Consider the following 21,512-nt stretch of genomic DNA (forward strand, 5'->3'; position numbering starts at 1 on the left):
GAGGATTGATTATTTTTTGTTACTTCATTTTATTTATTTTTTGTTACTTCATTTTATTTACTTGTGCTTTAACTTGTTCATTTCGCAGAGTCAGACATGACTGGGCAACTGAACAGCAAAAAGTTTATTTGGGGTGGAAGTTTGATTTTGTATTCTTCAGCATAAAAGTTCTAGGTGAATAGGTAGATTCTGTCTACAGAAACTTAGATATAAAATGCTTTTGTTCATTTTCTCTGTTTATAAGCATCCTATTTGTCTGTTTTTCCCTTTTGACTTCGCGGTTTTGCAGCTTGATTTGTTGACATATTAATTTGATATATTGGCATATTTGATATATTGTTTTTTTGCGGTTTGCTTTTTGCACTTCCCAGATACTGCATTTTTTACAAATTGAAGGTTTGTGACAACCCTGCAATGATCAAGGCTTCATAGCACCATTTTTCCAGTAGCATTTTCTTACTTCTTACTTGCTTTTGTGTTACATTTTGGTAATTCTCAAAATATTCTAAATGTTAAAATTATTATAATATTTGTTACAGTGGTCAGTGATTTTTGATGTTACTTTTGCAAAAAGATTACAACTCACTGAAGACTCAAATAATGATTAACACATTTTAGCTACGTTTTTAAATTGATGTACATACATTGGGTTTTTTAGGTATAATACTGTCGTTACACTTAATAGATTGCCATATAGTGTACATGTAATTTTTACATGCACTGGGAAACCAGAGAATTTGTGTGATTCACTTTATTGTGATATTTGTTTTTAGGCAGTGGTCTGGAACTCAACCTGTATTATCTCCAAGACATGCCTATATAACATTGCTTTGAATTTTAGATTCATTGTGTTACGATACTTAAGAGAATTGGAAAACATGATATTTTGGAAGCTTTTAGATCTATAAGTGATTTTTTAATCCTTCAGTGTTTAACCTTAAACATAAATGTCACTTAAATGTTTGAACCTCTGTTCTTAAAAAGATAAACATAGATTACAATGCAGCTTTATAAATATAGTTTTATGCTGCAGTTACACTTTAGGGCTTTGTATTATATATGTACAGTGTAGTGCCTTGGATGTGTCCAAGGCTAACTATTTATATCATAGTTATCCGTGGTATTTTTCCTTTAAGCATTACAGAAAAGCTGGAGCATTTTAATGCAGCTTTTGTTTGCCTGGAAATTATTTTCATTGTGTAAGCTGGACTTGAATAAGTTTGTCTTCTATTTCAGTTTAGTGAGCATTCACTAAAAGCCTGGTAAACACTTAAGTCTGTACAAAAAGTTGTTGAAGGATATAAAAGAATTGAAGATGCACATCCCTAAAAAAGCTTAAATGTTAGTTTGAAAGACAGTACCCTGTTTTTGGAACAGAGGTAGAAAAGTAATACTAGAGCACTGTAGGGAAGCATGTGTAATAGTTAAGAGCACATGATCTAGAGCCAGACTGCTAGGATTTGAATCAGCTTACTAGCTGTGTAACTTCTGTATACTCCTTTCAAGGAAGATGGAGATAAACATATTTCCCTATGAGAAATACGTTCATAGTTATTTTAAATAGTGCTTGCTGTTGCTAAGTCACTTCAGTCGTGTCCGACTCTGTGCAGCCCCAGAGACAGCAACCCACCAGGCTCCCCCGTCCCTGGGATTCTCCAGGCAAGAATACTGGAGTGGGTTGCCATTTCCTTCTCCAATGCGTGAAAGTGAAAAGTGAAAGGGAAGTCGCTCAGTTGTGTCCGACTCTTCTCGGCCCCATGGACTGCAGCCTACCAGGCTCCTCGGTCCATGGGATTTCCCAGGCAAGAGTACTGGAGTGGGGTGCCATCGCCTTCTCCGAAATAGTGCTTGGCATGTGGTAAATTGATTAAATAAAAAAGTATATACATTATTTTGTGATAATACTGTCAGATACATATATTAAGTGAATACAAGATGAGAGATCACCATAGAGGTATAGAGTTAGGTTCACAAAACTTCATGAAAAAGATAAATCACCAGTTTTGAGTATTTTGATTGGTTTTTAGGAAGAAGAAAAGATATTTTAAGAGGGGGAAGTCATTTGTACAGAGGTATAAGATTGTGTCTAGGCAAGTTAAGATAAAATAGGAAACTGTCCCAGTTGAGGGTATTGTGCAATATCATTGCCTTTACAGGGAGGCCTGGCCTGCTGCAGTCCATGCGGTCACAAAGAGTTGGACACAACTGAGCAACTGAACTGAAACTTATAAGAGTCTGCTAAACTGAAGAGCTAGTTCAAATCCAAAAGCAGTTAGTTAAGCAGGGCCTGAGCAGTAAGAAAATTGTTTTGACTTGAGATTCCAAATAGGGAGGAGATTGGCATCAGGTAGTCTAGCTAGGAGGCCGATGTACGCATTCAGTTTTGAAGTGATGAGTACAGAGACCAAATGAGAAATCAACAAAACTAAAAGTTTTATTATATGAAAAGACTAGAAACATAGACCAAAATCTGGCAAAATCAGGTAAAAAGAGAAGGTGTAAACCCTGAGAATGAAAAGGGGAATATAATTACAAATAGATCAGATTAATAAGCGGAGAAACCAATGGCACACCACTCCAGTACTCTTGCCTGGAACATCCCATGCACGAGGAGCTTGGTGGGCTGCAGTCCATGGGGTTGCTAAGAGTAGGGCACAACTGAGTGACTTCACTTTCACTTTTCACTTTCATGCATTGGAGAAGGAAATGGCAACCCACTCCAGTGTTGTTGCCTGGAGAATCCCAGGGACAGGGGAGCCTGGTGGGCTGCCGTCTGTGGGGTCACACAGAGCCGGACACGACTGAAGTGACTTAGCAGCAGCAGCAGATTAATAAGATAGTAGAAAATACTGTCAACAATTTAGATCAATAAATTTAAAAGTTAAGCAAAGTTGAAGTCCATTACAAGAAAGCTTAGAATAATCCTGTAACTGTTAAATAAGTTATGAAGTAGTAGTTACATCTTAGCACAAAAATACCAGGCCCAGGTAATTCTAAGGAGACTTTTTATGGAACAGGTCATTCCAATGTTCTACAAATCCAGAAAATCAGATCAGATCAGTCGCTCAGTCGTGTCCCACCCTTTGCGACCCCATGAATCGCAGCATGCCAGGCCTCCCTGTCCATCACCAACTCCTGGAGTTCACCCAGACTCACGTCCATCTAGTCAGTGATGCCATCCAGCCATCTCATCCTCTGTCGTCCCCTTCTCCTCCTGCCCCCAATCCCTCCCAGCATCAGAGTCTTTTCCATTGAGTCAACTCTTCGCATGAGGTGGCCAAAGTACTGGAGTTTCAGCTTTTGCATCATTCCTTCCAAAGAACACCCAGGACTGATCTCCTTCAGAATGGACTGGTTGGATCTCCTTGCAGTCCAAGGGTCTCTCAAGAGTCTTCTCCAACACCACAGTTCAAAAGCATCAATTCTTCGGCGCTCAGCCTTCTTCACAGTCCAACTCTCATATCCATACATGACCACAGGAAAAACCATAGCCTTGACTAGACGAACCTTTGTTGGCAAAGTAATGTCTCTGCTTTTGAATATGCTATCTAGGTTGGTCATAACTTTCCTTCCAAGGAGCAAGCGTCTTTTAATTTCATAGCTGCAGTCACCATCTGCAGTGATTTTGGAGCCCCGAAAAATAAAGTCTGACACTGTTTCCACTCTTTCCACATCTATTTCCCATGAAGTGGTGGGACCAGATGCCATGATCTTCGTTTTCCGAATGTTGAGCTTTAAGCCAACTTTTTCACTCTCCACTTTCACTTTCATCAAGAGGCTTTTGAGTTCCTCTTCACTTTCTGCCATAAGGGTGGTGTCATCTGCATATCTGAGGTTATTGATATTTCTCCCGGCAATCTTGATTCCAGCTTGTGTTTCTTCCAGTCCAGCATTTCTCATGATGTACTCTGCATATAAGTTAAATAAGCAGGGTGACAATATCCAGCCTTGACGAACTCCTTTTCCTATTTGGAACCAGTCTGTTGTTCCATGTCCAGTTCTAACTGTTGCTTCCTGACCTGCATACAAATTTCTCAAGAGGCAGATAGGTGGTCTGGTATTCCCATCTGTTTCAGAATTTTCCACAGTTGATTGTGATCCACACAGTCAAAGGCTTTGGCATAGTCAATAAAGCAGAAATAGATGTTTTTCTGGAACTCTCTTGCTTTTTTGATGATCCAGTGGATGTTGGCAATTTGATCTCTGGTTCCTCTGCCTTTTCTAAAACCAGCTTGAACATCTGGAAGTTCACGGTTCACGTATTGCTGAAGCCTGGCTTGGAGAATTTTGAGCATTACTTTACCAGCGTGTGAGATGAGTGCAACTGTGCGGTAGTTTGAGTATTCTTTGGCATTGCCTTTCTTTGGGATTGGAATGAAAACTGACCTTTTCCAGTCCTGTGGCCACTGCTGAGTTTTCCAAATTTGCTGGCATATTGAGTGCAGCACTTTCACAGCATCATCTTTCAGAATTTGGAATAGCTCAACTGGAGTTCCATCATCTCCACTAGCTTTGTTCGTAGTGATGCTTTCTAAGGCCCACTTGACTTCACATTCCAGGATGTCTGGCTCTAGGTCAGTGATCACACCATCGTGATTATCTGGGTCGTGAAGACCTTTTTTTGTACAGTTCTTCTGTGTATTCTTGCCATCTCTTAATATCTTCTGCTTCTGTTAGGTCCATACCATTTCCATCCTTTATCGAGCTCATCTTTGCATGAAATGTTCCTTTGGTATCTGATTTTCTTGAAGAGATCCCTAGTCTTTCCCATTCTGTTCTTTTCCTCTGTTTCTTTGCATTGATCGCTAAAGAAGGCTTTCTTATTTCTTCTTGCTATTCTTTGGAACTCTGCATTCAGATGTTTATATCTTTCCTTTTCTCCTTTGCTTTTCGCTTCTTTTCTTTTCACAGCTATTTATAAGGCCTCCCCAGACAGCCGTTTTGCTTTTTTGCATTTCTTTTCCATGGGGATGGTCTTGATCCCTGTCTCCTGTACAATGTCATGAACCTCAGTCCATAGTTCATCAGGCACTCTATCTATCAGATCTAGGCCCTTAAATCTATTTCTCACTACCACTGTATAATCATAAGGGATTTGATTTAGGTCATACCTGAATGGTCTAGTGGTTTTCCCTACTTTCTTCAATTTCAGTCTGAATTTGGCAATAAGGAGTTCATGGTCTGAGCCACAGTCAGCTCCTGGTCTTGTTTTTGCTGACTGTATAGAGCTTCCCCATCTTTGGCTGCAAAGAATATAATCAATCTGATTTCAGTCTTGACCATCTATCTGGTGATGTCCATGTGTAGAGTCTTCTCTTGTGTTGTTGGAAGAGGGTGTTTGTTATGACCAGTGCATTTTCTTGGCAAAACTGCTTCATTCTGTATTCCAAGGCCAAATTTGCCTGTTACTCCAGGTGTTTCTTGACTTCCTACTTTTGCATTCCAGTCCCCTATAATGAAAAGGACATCTTTTTTGGGTGTTAGTTCTAAAAGGTCTTGTAGGTCTCCATAGAACCGTTCAACTTCAGCTTCTTCAGCGTTACTGGTTGGGGCATAGACTTGGATTACTGTGATATTGAATGGTTTGCCTTGGAAACGAACAGAGATCATTCTGTCGTTTTTGAGATTGCATCCAAGTACTGCATTTCGGACTCTTGTTGACCATGATGGCCACTCCATTTCTTCTGAGGGATTCCTGCCCGCAGTAGTAGATATAATGGTCATCTGAGTTAAATTCACCCATTCCAGTCCATTTCAATTCGCTGATTCCCAGAATGTCGACATTCACTCTTGCCATCTCGTTTGACCACTTCCAATTTGCCTTGATTCATGGACCTGACATTCCAGGTTCCTATGCAATATTGCTCTTTACAGCATCAGACCTTGCTTCTATCACCAGTCACATCCACAGTTGGGTATTGTTTTTGCTTTGGCTCCATCCCTTCATTCTTTCTGGACGAGATACCCTTCGTCCAAGGTAAGGAGCAATGGCTGCGCTTTGCTGGAGCAGCCGTGAAGAGATACCCCACGCCCAAGTTAAGAGAAACCCAAGTAAGACGGTAGGTGTTGAAATAGGGCATCAGAGGGCAAAGACACGAAACCATACTCACAGAAAACTAGTCAATCTAATCACACTAGGACCACAGCCTTGTCTAACTCAGTGAAACTAAGCCATGCCCGTGGGGCAACCCAAGACGGGCAGGTCATGGTGGAGAGGTCTGACAAAATGTGGTCCACTGGAGAAGGGAATGGCAAACCACTTCAGTATTCTTGCCTTGAGAACCCCATGAACAGTATGAAAAGGCAAAATGACAGGATACTGAAAGAGAAACTCCCCAGGTCAGTAGGTGCCCAATATGCTACTGGAGATCAGTGGAGAAATAACTCCAGAAAGAATGAAGGGATGGAGCCAAAGCAAAAACAATCCAGAAAATAGAATAGGAGAATTCATTCAGTTCATTCTCTGTGAAGTTACCTATTCTTAGTCCCAGAGCCCCATTTTACTTATGAGTGCACATGCAAAAATTTTAAAGTGCAAGTCCACAGACTCTTAACTGCAACTTTGAAATCCATAACCTCTGAAAATCAAAAATTTTTGTAGAATTTGGCAGCATGATCTGATTTACCCTGTTCTTGGGAAAATCCTACTTGAACTGGTGTGTGAGGCTACATATAATCATTGTTTGTCTTATTTAAAAAAATATCCATATAGTTCACTGCAGATATATTCATGTATTTGAACACAGGGTACTGACCCACAATTGTTGGGGTTGTCAGATGTATTTAAACGCAAAAAAAAAAATTAACAATATATAGAAACTACTTGATAAAATTTAATTCATTAGCTTCTTATTAATTTAGTGGAAAGCTACTAAATTATGAACAGATGAGAGCTTACTTGAGAACAGGTATCTATAAATACGCAAACAAGTGAATCACTTTAAATAACATCCTCATGAGGGAAATAAATTCCCTTTTGACCCAGAAACTAGATAGAATATTTATAATATCACCACTTCCAGTCAATATTATACAGAGATCCTAGTTAAAGCAAAAAGATAAGGAAAAAATAATAAAAGCATGAGTATTGGAAAGAAACAAAACTTTCATTAGTGGCTGATGATATGATTGGCCTATGTAAAAGCCAAATAGGATCTACAGATAAATTATAAATAAAAGAGCAAAGTTAGTTCCATATATCATCAATAATCAAGTCAGTTGCATCTCTATACCTCAGCAATAAATAACTAGAAAAAGTAATTAGAGAAGACACCATTTACAAAAGCATAGCAGATTATCTAGTGCCTAGGAGTAATTGTAACATAATGTGCAAACCTCTGTTGAAAAGCATAAAACATTATTTTAAGTCATTGAAGAGTATCTAAATAAATGGGGAGCTGTTGCCTTCCTGTCCATGAATGTGGCTTATCATAAACAAGTTATTGTTCTTCAGACTCTACATCTCTAAATTGTGTTGTTTCACTCAAAGTGTCAGATTTTTCAAGAAATTTTACACAGATTCTAATACAAATATGGAAGAGTAGTAAATACAAATATCGAATAGCTAGGACACTTCTGAAGAAGAAAGGCAGAGGTGGAATGGTGATATATGTGCTTATTCTGTCAAATTGTGTAGAACTTTAGTATTTAACACAGTGTGGTATTGGCATAGAGACAGTCACATTGACCAGTAAGATAGAACAGAGAGCTCCCAAATATACAGATCTCTGACTCAGAACTTTCCTTCCAAGTCACCTAAGGCTGTTGAACACTTGAAATGTGGCTAATCTGAATTAGGATAAACTGGTCTACAGGGTAAGTAAAGGCTTCTCTGAGACTTGTCATTTTTTAGATCTGATATATGAATAGAACTTAACTAGGGGAGTGGTTGGGTGGATGGAAGAATATTTAATCCTAAATGAATAGAATGTGCATGTTCTTAAAGGAGGTCACTGTGACTAATCAATGATCTAAAACAATTGTTGACAAACTTTCTGTAAAGAGCTAAATAATAAATATATGAGACTTTGAAGATGTAATACATCCTGTATCATAACTGCTCAGTTTTTGCAGTGCAAAAGCAGCCATGGACAATACGTAAATGAATTGAGTATGGCTATTTTCAAAAAACAGGCAACAGGGTAAACTGGTCCGCTAGGCCATAGTTGGCTGATACCTGACCTATGGGAGAGAATAGTACAAAGAGAGGTTTGAGAGTGGGGACTGGACTCAGACCTTTTTAGTACTGTTGGACTTTTTGTTATTGAGCCTAAGAGTAAATTGAAATGAACAGGGTTAGTGAATCTGCAATCACTTGGTTTCAGTGTGTAGTATAGGTTGAGTGATATGGAAGACCAGTAGGCATTTACAGTAGCCTAAGTGAATCGTGATGAACGATTTGAATAGTTGGAGTCAGGAGGGAGAATGGTGGCAATGGATGGAATGGGGTGGATTTGGTGAATATATTGCGTATATGAGGGAAGGGTAAAGATGATGAATGAGAGAGGAAAGATACCGCCTTGGTTTCTAGCTTGTGCAGCTTAATTAGTGATGATGCTATTCCTTACATGAAGTGAAGTCGCTCAGTTGTGTCTGACTCTTTGCAACCCCATGGACTGTAGCCTACCAGGCTCCTCTGTCCATGGGATTTTCCAGGCAATAGTACTGGAGTGGATTGCCATTTCCTTCTCCAGGGCATTTTCCTGACCCAGGGACCGAACCCAGGTCTCCCGCATTCTAGACAGACGCTTAACTGTCTGAGCCACCAGGAAGTTCCTTACATAGAGCATTGGAAATTTGCCAGGTTTGGAATTGAGGGGTAGAAGTTAGAGTTCAGGTCGAGGTGTCAAGTAGGTATTTAGATATGCAGATCTTCAGAGAAGAGGTCTGAGTTGGAGTACATATTTAGGAGACAGTGAAGCAGAGATGGCAGTAGATGAAATGACATAGGGGGAGTGAATACAGTTGTCTAACACAGCCTTGAAGAGCTACCAACGTTGAATGGCCAGGTAGCAGAGATTATCCTTAAAGGTAGGGAGAATAAACAAAGATCACATACCCTTTCTTAGCTGATTGCCTCACCTGTAAATTAAGAATTACAATGTTTTCCTTGAAATTGTGGGAGAAGTTGGAACTGTGTGTTTCAAATGCCTGCCATGTAGCAGTGCTCAATAAATGCTATTATAATGTGCTTCATGCCTGAAATATCCCAGTATACTCCATCTGTATTTCAGAATAGTCCTCTATCCCATTTGCTGGATTACTTTCCTGACTCATTTTTAAATTAAATACTCCTAAGTTTTGCACTTACGTGATTTCTGATCCTAAGTTTATGTACTTCTTTTCTTTCTTTTATTTTCTCTCTAAGAGAAAAGTTCATTCTCTTAACCTTTGTTCTTTGATTCCAGCATGGGAGCTATAGTCTAGGAATATTTTCTTAGGTTCCTTGACATCTGGAAAATCATAACATTTGGGCATTAGTGGCATTTAAAAGAGGCTCAAAGACCTGATTCTCCTAATGTGGGCTTTAATTGTCATTTCTGCCAATCAGAGATGGCTTTATGCTTAACTATCTTTTGTTCTGTACCCCCAAAGGAGTTTAGTATTAGTTGTGGGGACAAGAGCTGTAAGATATTCCTTGATTTGGAAAGATTTGTAAGGATTATTTTCTTAAATCATGGCCCATTATACATATATATTTCTGTGTAAAGGGAATTTTCTAAAACAGTACCTACTTTATAAGTTATTTTGATTTTCTAGCCTATTATAGTGAAAAAATAGGTGCTGGTTTATGACCTATTAAATTGATTTTGTAACTTACAAGTGCTTGTAAAACAGTGCTTAAGAGAATGAACTAAATGAGAAATTTTGAGTTGTATTGATAAAATTGCCAGTTTTTAACACATGCATGCAGTGAAGTGAGATGTACTTGTCTTTTCTTCAGTATCCATTTTGGTGCTATCCTCTTGATTCAGATAGTAAATAGTAGAATACTTGGTGAATTTTGTGGTGCATTAGAATAAGCTGGCGGAGAAGGCAGTGGCACCCCACTCCAGTACTTCTGCCTGGAAAACCGCATGGACGGAGGAGCCTGGTAGGCTGCAGGCCATGGGGTCCCTAGAGTCGGACACGACTGAGCGACTTCACTTTCACTTTTCACTTTCATGCATTGGAAAAGGAAATTGCAGCCCACTCCAGTGTTCTTGCCTGGAGAATCCCAGGGATACGGGAGCCTGGTGGGCTTCCGTCTCTGGGGTCGCATAGAGTTGGACACGACTGAAGCGATTTAGCAGCAGCAGCAGCAGCAGAATAAGCTGGTATTCTAATGATTTTTCATTTTCAGCCTTTTTAAAAGTTGTTTTCCTGTCGTTTCCAGGTCGTGAATCTTTTCATCCACTTATTTTTATTAGCAACTACCAACTGGTATTTTACCCTCAGATGTTCCTTCCAATCCATATTTTTTTTTTTTTTTTTATTGCTCCCTTCTTACTAAACCCCTCTATCAGTATCTTAGAAGATTCTGCTGCTTTAGCTATTGTACTAGGGCTTAGAGCCTGTTAAGGAAAGAATACCAAAGTAGGTATGTTTTCTTCAAAACAAGTTAATGTATTATTAGTAAGTAGTGAATTGATACCAAGCTATTACTATGGTAGATCCTTTAGAATAGCAAATCTTAAGTTAAGAATTATTAGACTTCTGACTTCTAGAACCTCAGTCTTTATTAAGTAAAATGCCCAGTTTGAAAATACTGTCAAGCCAAACAGTGGTAACAAGAACTTTCTCTTGATCTAGAAATTGTTCATCCCAGATACAAAAGTTATGAAATACGTGAAAATATGTCTGTGTTGAACTGCTGTTTGTCTGTATCAGAATGTATAAGTTATAGGGTAAGTTGCATGTTGTTGTTTTTTTTTTTTTAATGTGTATCACTTTTTTAGTGTAACCTTCTGACGGTTACTTAAGTGACTGTCGGTGTTCACATCTGAGAGAAACTAGAGTCCTGAAAGAATTATATTTAAGGCTAACTAAAAATTGAATGCTTGAAAAACTTACTATAGAAAGAGGAGTTCTTAGAGGTCAGATACAGATAATGTAGTTTGTACCTGTTTAATGAATAGGGTCATTTAACCAAGTCTTGAACTGCTTGACAGTTTCAGATTTTCTATTTTTTACCTATTTTTTTTTTAATCTAAAAATTTCTGGGCAGTTGATATAGGGTGCCCATTGTATCTATTATTACCTTGCAGACACTTCCTTAATGGAGAGAATAAGGGTCACTTTTTTAAAGGAAGTGTGTTCAGAAGAATGAGAAAACTGCTTTCCCAGATTCCTCAGTCAGCGTCAGCATCTTTTCCAGTTTCATTGCTGTGAGTTGGGTCCTGTCTCCATTCCTAACCAATGAAGTCTGGCCAGGAGAGTAGAATTATGCTGCTGAATGTTGACCTGAGCCTTTAGAGCTCTGGGTGAGGTTGGCTTCCCCCAAATTAGGGTAATTTCTAAGGGATGAAAGCCAGTGTCTACTGCAGGCTGGATTTATATCTTGTTTATAGTTGATCTCCATGTCCTCGCACAATGTGTTGTACTATGATCAATTGAAGTCAGTATGAATATATGACTTTTTTTTGTAGTGGTAATAAAACAACCATTTATATATATATATATTAATAATTGCATTTATTTGACTCAAGAAATTGTTTTTTTATCTAATAAGCATCTTACTGAATGCTTGCTATGACAGAGGAACACTGTCCAAAGTTATGACTTGGTCGTGGGCTCTGCTCTCAGGAATTCAGTCTAGTAAATTTGGTTTTGTTGAATATTAAGCATTTTTTATATTTTCATCAAGGTTAGTAAAACTTCTGGTATCTCTCATTTGGAAAGCATTTACTTAGGTGTCTTTAGTAACAGCTTCTATTGCTTTCATACTGGCTAATTGGCTAAATATGTTCTGCCTCTGATTGATTAGTTCTAAAGTGTTTCAGAAATTTCTCATGAAGTTAAAATTGGTTTCTTTAGTAGCATTTCTGGTGCTGGTGACATCAATTAATGGTATGACATAAGTGTGAATATATGAGTATTTCTGCCTGTATTTTACTGTTTGCTGTTTCTTTGGATTTGGTTTTTGCTGTGGGTTTGACCAAGATCTATTGCTCTTCAAATTCAAAATAAAATGTAATTCAGAATGGTTAGTGTTTAAAGTATATTTTGATTGACACGTTCTAATAAGACTTATTTTAAATGATTGTCAGTGGTATGCTTGTTTTTTACTAATTTAAGAGCAAATGTTAATGTCTTCAGTTGTCTCTATTCAAACTTTGTGTTTTTTCTTAGCTTTCATAGTAGTATGTTGAATGTTTAGCAAAACCTGGCATAGCACAAATTATTGAAGTTACTCTTAGTTCTATAGCATTATAATTTTTAGAATATGTTTAGTTAATGAAACTGGAGCCTATTATACGAAGTGAAGTCAAAAAGAATAACACTAATACAGTATATTAACATATATATGAAATTTAGAAAGATGATAATGACGACCCTATATGCAAGACAGCAAGAGAGACGTAGATGTAAAGAACAGACTTTTGAACTCTGTGAGAGAAGGCGAGGGTGGGATGATTTGAGAGAATAGCACTGAAACATGCATGTTACCATATGTGAAACAGATGACCAGTGCAAGTCCAATGCATGAAGCGGGGCACTCAAAGCCAGTGCTCTGGGACAACCCAGAGGGATGGGGTGGGGGGAGATTCAGGATTGGGGGACACATGTACACCCATGGCTTGATTAATGTTGATGTATGGTAGAAACCACCACCAAAATATAAACCAGAATATCTATCTATCTATCTATCTATCTATCTATCAAGGAGGCACTTAACTCCTGTAACACAAAATATGTGTTCTTACTATAATTTTATATGAGTGGGCAGTTGTTACTCTTCCAAGACTTATGAGTCTATAGGGTTATCAATTTTATGTGCTCCAAAATTTTATGTACTGCAAATTGTCCCACTCAGCCCTAGAAGAGTTATTTCTACAGTAGGTATTGTTGTATAATTTTTAGCTCTTAACTTTTTCTTGTCATCATAGTCGGAGTGTTGAAAGAGCCGTCAATAGGACTTAATCTGTGATTATGTAAAGAGACGCCTCAGAGGAAGGACGACTACTTTTTAAAAGTAGTAATTTCTGATGTTTGCAGTTCTTAGAACAAAATATCAAGGGTATGACAAAAGTCGTCTTGAGAAAGTAACTTTGTCCAAATAAAAGGTACATTTTGCATGTGCATGTGTAATTGTTTTGAGCTTTCTGGAAATTGTTCTTAGCCTTTGAGAATCTAAGGAAGGGTTTGGGAAAAAGGAAAAATGCACATTTGCAAAATTTTAGTGGCATTTTAAAGGTTTCTTATGTACTTACTAAAACTGTGGACTCTAGAACCTTTGTTGATGTAAGAGGAGAACACACTTGAATTTTTCTTCATTCTTTACTGATGCTCTCATTGTTGGATTGGCAAGTCACTAGAGTACCAGAAAGAACCTAACAGATGACATGAAAAGCAAAGGGAGAAGTAGTGGTTTTAAGAATAAAATGCTGGGTATAATATAAAACTTATTTTCCCTTTAATACACTTGAAAATAAATATTTAGGGAAGCTGGGAAGAAATCTACTCATCCTTTACTGGAATAGATTTTGCTAGGTCCCCCTCCTGGTGGTGGTGTTCAGTTGCTCAGTTGTGTTCAGCTTCCTCATCCTTCACTATCTCCTGGAGTTTGCTCAGATTCATGTCCATTGAGTCGATGATGTGACTCCAGATTTAATTTTTTTTTGTAATAAAGTTGTTAATGGCATTAATAAAATGCCTGCCAGGTAGATAATATATGTGGAAATGCTTTATAGGAAGATGTCATCTTAGAGATTAATCAGTATGAGAACCATTTTGTCTGATTAGTATATACAAGAACCCAGACCACATTTTATTTGCCCTCAGTTTTCTCTTCCTTCTTTTCACATAGTGTTAGGTTAAAGGGTGTGAGAGAGTATTCACACTATCTCTCATTTGTAAAGTGTTTGAACGTCTGAGCACCTAACATTTCTTATAGAATTGGTTTTTTTCTAAAGTATTAAGTAGATCTTCACAGAACACTGGCTTCCACTAAAGACTTCTTTCTTATGTTGGTGTGTTACGCTATGGGCTTCCCTAGTAGCTCAGCTGGTAAAGAATCCGCCTGCAATGTGGGAGACCCAGTTCGATTCCTGGGTCAGGAAGATCCCCTGGAGAAGGGATCGGCTCCCCACTCCAGTATTCTTGGGCTTCCCTGGTGGCTCAGCTGGTAAGAAATCCACCTGTAATGTGGGAGACCTGGATTTGATCCCTGGGTTAGGAAGATACTCTGGAGAAGGAAACAGCTACCCACCCACTCCAGTATTCTTGCCTCAAGGATCCCATGGACAAAGGAGCCTGGCAGGCTACAGTCTAAGGGGTCGCAAAGAATTGGACACGACTGAGCGATTAAGCACACACACACATGCTATGGTGTAATATTCTTCCAGCATAATCACTTTATAGTAGTTTTACTGCTTTGTAGTTCAGTAAGTTTTATTTTTATTATTACATTGTAAGCTTTTTGAGGGCTGTTATGATTATCATTCATCTTTGTGTACCCTATAGTAGTGATTCTCAATCCTGAATTTAAAAAAAACTCAGACTTCTCAGGGTTATATTTATAGCCATCTCCCAAATTTGAATTCTCAGTCCTTGTTATTAGCTAGCACAATGGTTCTCAACCACGGTCAGTTTTGACCTGCAGTGAGCATCTGGCAATGCCTGAAGACATTTTTGGCTGTCAAAACTAGGGTGGGGGTTTGCTACTGATAGCTGTTGGGTAAAGGTCAGGGATGCTGCTAAACACCCTGTAATTCAAAATGTCAATAATACTGAAGTTGAGAAACTCTGTCTAGCTGAATGGGCCTTTAAGGAAATTCCTGTGCGTTCTAGAAGTCGATCGTACGAGGCATGTTTGTACCTGCTCATTAGGAGAGGCAGGTTTTTCCTCACAGGTCATAGATATTACTTCCCTATCCTCACCATGATTGGTTAAGAATGTATTTTCATGAAGGAGGTGCTCTGGGTCTAAACTACATGCTATTGCTATTTATTTTAGTTGGCTGATCTTTATTCTGCCATAAAACATGTTTCCATTTCATTGTCACAGTCTTAGTTGAGGTTATCATAACTTCCTACTTGGATTATTGCAGTGACCTTTTTAAGAAAAATTTAACTTGATTCATTGTAGATGGACATACCATTGTAAGAAATAATGCAGAAAGATTCCATGTACCCTTTGTCCAGTTTCCCATAAAGGTAACATCTTACAAAACTAGTACAATATCACAAACAGGATATTGACATTAACCCACGGGTCTTTGAAGTCTGCCAGGTTTGCTTGTACTCGTGTGTGTGTGTGTGTATTCTGTGAAGTTTTTCACGTGTGTAGCTTTGTGTGCCCTGTCTTGCAGAATACCTAGCATGATGTTACGTACATGGTAAATGCTCAGTTCTTACATTCTGTTGAAGATACATTACTTTATTCCAAATGAATTTGCATAGAGTTGGTTGTTAATTCTTCTTGTAGTTTTATGATAGGAATCATTATTTTGTATGAATCCTGATTTTATTAGGTTCAAATACTTAAGTTTAGGTACACCTATATGTTGACTCCCATAGGAAAAAAAATTAGGTATAATGAAACTATTTGCATAACTGGTAAATAAACCAACAGTACCTTGTATGTTTATTAACAGAAACATTATATCGTGAATGCTTTCTCAGGCTCCTGTTTATCATTTTGTTTGCTTCTTTTAGTGTTGACTGAGCACCTGTGTGCCAGATACTGTGCCAAGGTGTAAGTAATAAAAAGGAAAATTACCCTTTAATAAAAAGGAAATACTCTAGGACAATTTCTAGAGTATTTTGGAAGTCCTACCAATAGGGCTTCTTATGCATTCACTGTAGAGAGTAAGGGAAAATCAAGATTGATTATTAATTTATGGTATAAGCAATGGTATAAGCAACGGGTGGGTTTAGATTTGCTGGGATAGTGAAGAAGACTAAGCTAAGGGTGAAAAGTTTCAGATCAGAGAGAATCAGGACATCTGTTTTGTGCCTTTTATATTATGTTAAAATACCTGTGTTGACATCCCAGTGGAAGTATAAAGGTTAGATGTATGAATCTGATACTCAGAGGAAAAGTTTTCAGGATAGAAGAACATTGAAAGCCATGAGTTTAGATAAATTCACATAAGGACAGAGAATGGGTGGAGAAGGGAGAACTTAGAACTGACACTGGGTAAACCAGAAAGAGTTATAGTAGATGAAACTGAAAAAGGAATTCTTGGGGAGAAAAGAGGAAAAACTAGTAAAGAGTCGTGACATGGGAGCCAAGAGAGCAAGTGTTTAAGAAGTGATCAATCAAGAAAGTTGCTGAGAGCTCAAGAGGAATGAAAAGTTTCTTTTTGATTTGATGGTGTAGAGGTGTCTGATTTTAACAAGCATTTCAGTGGGACGGGAGAGAAAGCCAGATGGAAGTAGGTTGAAGAGTGAATGGGATGTGGAAAAGTATAGAGATTGTAAATGTAGATGACATCTTCAAGAAGTTTTTCTATGAAGAGGAGCAAGAATTGGGACAGTAGAGCTCAATATGGGATCAAAGGAGGGTTTTGTTTTTGTGTTTGTTTTTTAAAATGAGAGATAGTATATTTGTATATTCATAAGAATGACCCAGGAGAGGGATAGATGGATGAAATGTGAATTGAGGACATTAGGAAGAGAGAGGGTAGGTAGTGCTTGTAGTTACATGAGTTTCTTTGATTGCCCAACTTCTCAGTTTTTCAGCATGCTGTGATACGTTGAGAATCTGTGTGGGACAGAGTATGTAAGAAAGGGAAAACTCAAATTGGAAGCTACTGGGGAAAAATTTGATTTCCTGTCTCTTTCCTTTTTGAAAACAGGATTACAATTTATGCGTTGTAGACAGTTTTTTTTTTCCATAGGCATAATTTTTAAGATCTTGATTTTTTTTTTCTGGTTACACAAGTAATCTTTGTCTTCTCAGAAAGCGTTTTCTTTACAAAAGGAACTGTACAACCTACAGTGAAAATTCTGTGTAACCTCACCCCAACCTTTTCTTTCTTTTCTTTTTTACCATCCTCTAAACTTAGAGGATTGTTGTCAATACTTTAGTATTTGTTTTTTAATTTTTTCTATAATATTAACATAAATGATTTACTTTGGAATGAGATTATATATCTGGTTCCTAAACTTTAGCATATATTAGTATATATAAATCTGTTGAAATCAACCTTCTTAATTCATCTTTGTTATCCATAATTTTGGTATACTTGATCTGACAAGAAGTAAAGGAGATCATTTAAAAATTTCTGTTTCCTTAGAGGTACATATTTCTGCTATAGTTTGTTGCTACTTGATGGGTTGAATTCTGGATAATTATCATGTGAGTCTCTCTTGTATGGTTCAAAGCTTTTTGCTTTGAAGACAGCAGCAGAGTTAACATTGCTCTTGTTAAAACAAAAATCATTCTTTTTTCCATCATTTCGTTTTCAACTTTTAGGAGTGTCTGTTAAAATGACATGTGGTTAGTCGCGTTTAGTTTAGTTTTTTTTTTTTTTTTACCAAGTCTGAGAGTCTTTTATAACCTACCTGATCTTACTCCATTTAGATATTAAAAAAAAATTTTTTTTTTAATCTTTGTTTTTGGCTGTGCTGGGTCTTCGTTACTGCGTGGGCTTTTCTCAGTTTGCAGGTGGTGGGGCTACTCTCTAGTTGCGGAGCTCGGGTTTCTCATTGCAGTTGCTTCTCTTGTTGCTGAGCTTGGGCTCTAGGGCACGAGGCCTTCCGTAGTTGGCGGCAGTAGTTGTGGTTCCTGGGCTCTATAGAGAACAGACTCAGTAGTTGTGGCGCACGGGCTTAGTTGCTGCGAGTCATGTGGGATCTTCCCGGTCCAGGGATTGAACCTGTGTCTTCTGCACTGGCAGACGGATTCTTTACTACTGAGTTATCAGGGAAACCCCCATTTACATTTATTTTTATGTTTCAGTTTGCTTTTTTCTCATTTTCTATTTTTATTTTTCATCAGCAAAAAAAAAAAAAAAAGAAGAGAAAGGAGCTATTAGTTTATTTGAGGCTTCCTTTTATCTTTAAGTTTATATTGAATCCCAACTTCAGTTTAACATCCTTAATCCTTCATAGTATATTGTGATACCCTGTTGCGTATTAACATAATTACTTTATCTTTTACTCCCCACCACCTTTTTTAGGATAGGTTGAAGCTTTTGGTTCTGGCCTACTAGTTGTTTAATTTTTACATTCTGTACATTGACTCATAAAATTACAGATAATATTCTGTTTAGTAGCTGTACCACTGTAACTCAGAATTAGTTTTGTGTTTAAGTGTTTATTTTTATGTTTTTCAAAGCACACATTTTCCAGATGTAAGTTCTTTAATACTGATGATGTTTCATTGTGGTTTGATTGAAGTATAGTTGATTTTGAATGTTTTATTAGTTTCACATGTACAGCAAAGTGATTCAGATATTATGTATGTGTGTGTATATATATATTTTTCATACTCTTTTATCTTGTAGCTTATTACAAAGTACTGAGAATAGTTCCCTGTGCTATGCAGTAGGTCCCTGTTGGTTACCTACTTTATATATACTAATAAATATATATATATAAATCCTAAACTCCTAAATTTATTCCTGTGTCCCCTGTTCTCCACCCAATGATGTTTCATTATGTGATTAGGATTTGTAAGAAAGCAGTTTGAGAGTGCTATTATTTAAATATTAATTATTACGTATTTGAGAACTTTATAGTTCCTTTTAGAGTTGCATATTACCCATATTTGGATGACACACTAAGTAAAGAATCCTTGACAGATCTTTTTCTCATTTCCTATAGAAATGAGTTTTCTGACTTTTTAGGTTTTCATGAGACCTTTGAGGCTAGCCTGATATTTTTTCACCATTGTTGGTCATTGGTTTCTTCTACCTAAATGCTTTTTAAGATTTCTGAAGCTTTCCAATTCTGCAGCATATCTGTAACTTGATGGTTTATTCCTATTTTTTGTTTATCTTCCTTGGTGCATGATGAGATTATTCTGTCTGCAAGTTAAATTCATTATTTCAGAAGAGACCTTGACTTGTACCTTGACTTTGTACCTTTCTCTTCTTTACGAACAGTATTCCAGGTCATTAAAGTATATTAATGAACAAAGCAGATAAAAATCCCTGCCCTTGTGTGGAGCTTAAATTGTAGCAGGCATATGATGATGATACGTGAGAAAATCATATAGTGTTGTGGATAGGAAAAGCAGTGTAAGAGGGATTGGAAGTTCTGGGCAGGAGACAGGCCATAGATTACAATTTTTAATAGTCAGTTTTTAATAGTGTAGGCCTCATTGAGAAGGTAGAGGGAACAGACGTAAAATTAGGAGCATATGTTGCATGCTGAAAAAGCAAGTAAGCCATGTAGTTGGAGGAAAGGAAGTAAAATGAAGGAGAAGGTACAGGAAAATAAGGTCGGAATAAAAAGAGGCAGAGTTCAAGGCATGCAAGATTGTATATGCCCTTAAAGGCCATTATTTGTGGAGTCATTATCCTGGTTGCTTTATTGAGAATGGTTTGTAAGGAATGATGGTAGAAGCAGGGAGGATTGATTAGGCAGTCAACACAGTAAGATGGTTAAGATGTGGGTAATTGCTGTATCATACATTTGAAAGTAGGATGTGAGAAAACAAGAGGTATCAAAGATGACTCCAAGATTTTAGTCTGGCAACTGAAAGGATGGAATTGTCAGCAACTGAGATGTATATAGAAGGCTAAACATGGAGTGCATTTTAAGGAAATACATCATTAGGAGTTCAGTTTTGCACATGTTAGGAAATGTCTCAGACGTTCAAGTGAAAATGTCAGGTAGAATGTTCCAAATGAGTCTAGAGATCAAGAGAAAGAGCTGAGCTAGAGGTATTGATTTGGGTTATCAGCATATGGGTGACATTACCAAGAGGGTGATTATAGATATTGAGAAAAAAAGACAGGGACTGAGGCCTGGGGTGTTGCCAGTATTACAAGGTTGCCAAGAGGGACCAGCAAAGGAGACTAATAAGGGGAGGACAAGTGAGAGAACAAAGGTAGTCTCCTGAAGTCTGTTCAAGAGAATAACTGTTGAAAGGTTAAGAGGAGAGCTGAAAACTGACTATTGCAGAACGATCATTTATAATATTAATAAGAGCAGATTTAGTGAAGTGATGAAAGTGATTAACTTGAAGTGAAGTCAGAGTTGCTCAGGTGTGTCCGACTCTTTGCGACCCCATGGACTGTAGCCTGCCAGCGTCCTCTGTCCATAGAATTCTCCAGGCCAGAATACTGAAGTGGGTAGCTGTTCCCTTCTCCAGGGGATCTTCTCAACCCAGGGTCCTCCCGCATTGCAGGCGGATTCTTTATCATCTGAGCAAAAGATTAATTTGAGTACATATAAAAGGGAATGGAAAGAGAGGGATTAGAGACAACTAGTATAGGTGATTTATGTGGAGTTTATTGTTGAGTTGCTCAGTCATGTCTGACTCTTTGTAACCCCATGGACTGCAGTACACCAGGCTTCCCTGTCCTTCACCATCTCCCAAAGTTTGCTCAAACTCATGTGCGTTGAGTTGATGAGGCCATCCAACCATCTCATCCTCTGTTACCCCTTCTTCTGCCCTCAGTCTCCTTTTGCCATCAGGGTCTTTTCCAATGAGTTTGTTCTACGAAAAGGAATTCTCATTCTGGAGCAGTTACTCACAGGGAGAGGAAGATGAAGATTTCTTTTTAAAATGGGAGCAAAAGTGGTTTTTGGTGTGTGTCAGAGAAATGATATAGTAGAAAAGAGGACTCTGATGATCTTTTCCACTTTATTCTGATATTTTGAATCATTGAGTGTTTTACCAAAGAGGGTATTCATTTCTTTAATGGGTTTTTTCTTTACTTTCTTTACATCTTACCTATGGTTGTCTCATTTCTTCTTTCATCTTTTATTTCAAGAATCCCATCTTAAAGACAATAGAGAAGTCCAAAATTTCTTGTTTCCTAGATTTATTCTTTGAAAACTACCTCCACTGTTTCTTGCTACCAAAGTTTTCTTCAGTTGGTTGATTACCTGTGAATTGAGGTATTGTGTTTTTTTCAGTGTTATTGATTATAGTATTTACTTCAGGATGTTGCTTAGTTTTTCTCCTTTGTTGTGTTGCTGATACTGCTGAAGGGGAAGAGCCAGTTCTGTAAAGAGCTATTTATATACCTTTTTGTGTTTACTTACTCTAATGATAGTTTTTAATATCTGCTAGACACTTAATTAGTAACATTGTTCATATTATTTGTGAAATGGAATGTTTGTTTTACTAGATACGCTTTTGCAGACATGAGATTTACCTAAGTGGCCAGAAAAAAAGACCATGGGTA

At 37.7% G+C, this 21,512-nt stretch overlaps 1 protein-coding gene across 4 annotated transcripts in view; it reads left to right on the forward strand.

Moving 5' to 3' along the window:
* ARHGAP5 (Rho GTPase activating protein 5) overlaps positions 1–21,512 on the forward strand; it is a 79,073-nt gene that overhangs the window by 17,145 nt on the left and 40,416 nt on the right. The gene's annotated exons all lie outside the window — the stretch shown is intronic.

Source organism: Bos mutus, chromosome 21, assembly GCF_027580195.1.
Source record: "Bos mutus isolate GX-2022 chromosome 21, NWIPB_WYAK_1.1, whole genome shotgun sequence".
Lineage (NCBI taxonomy): Eukaryota > Metazoa > Chordata > Mammalia > Artiodactyla > Bovidae > Bos > Bos mutus.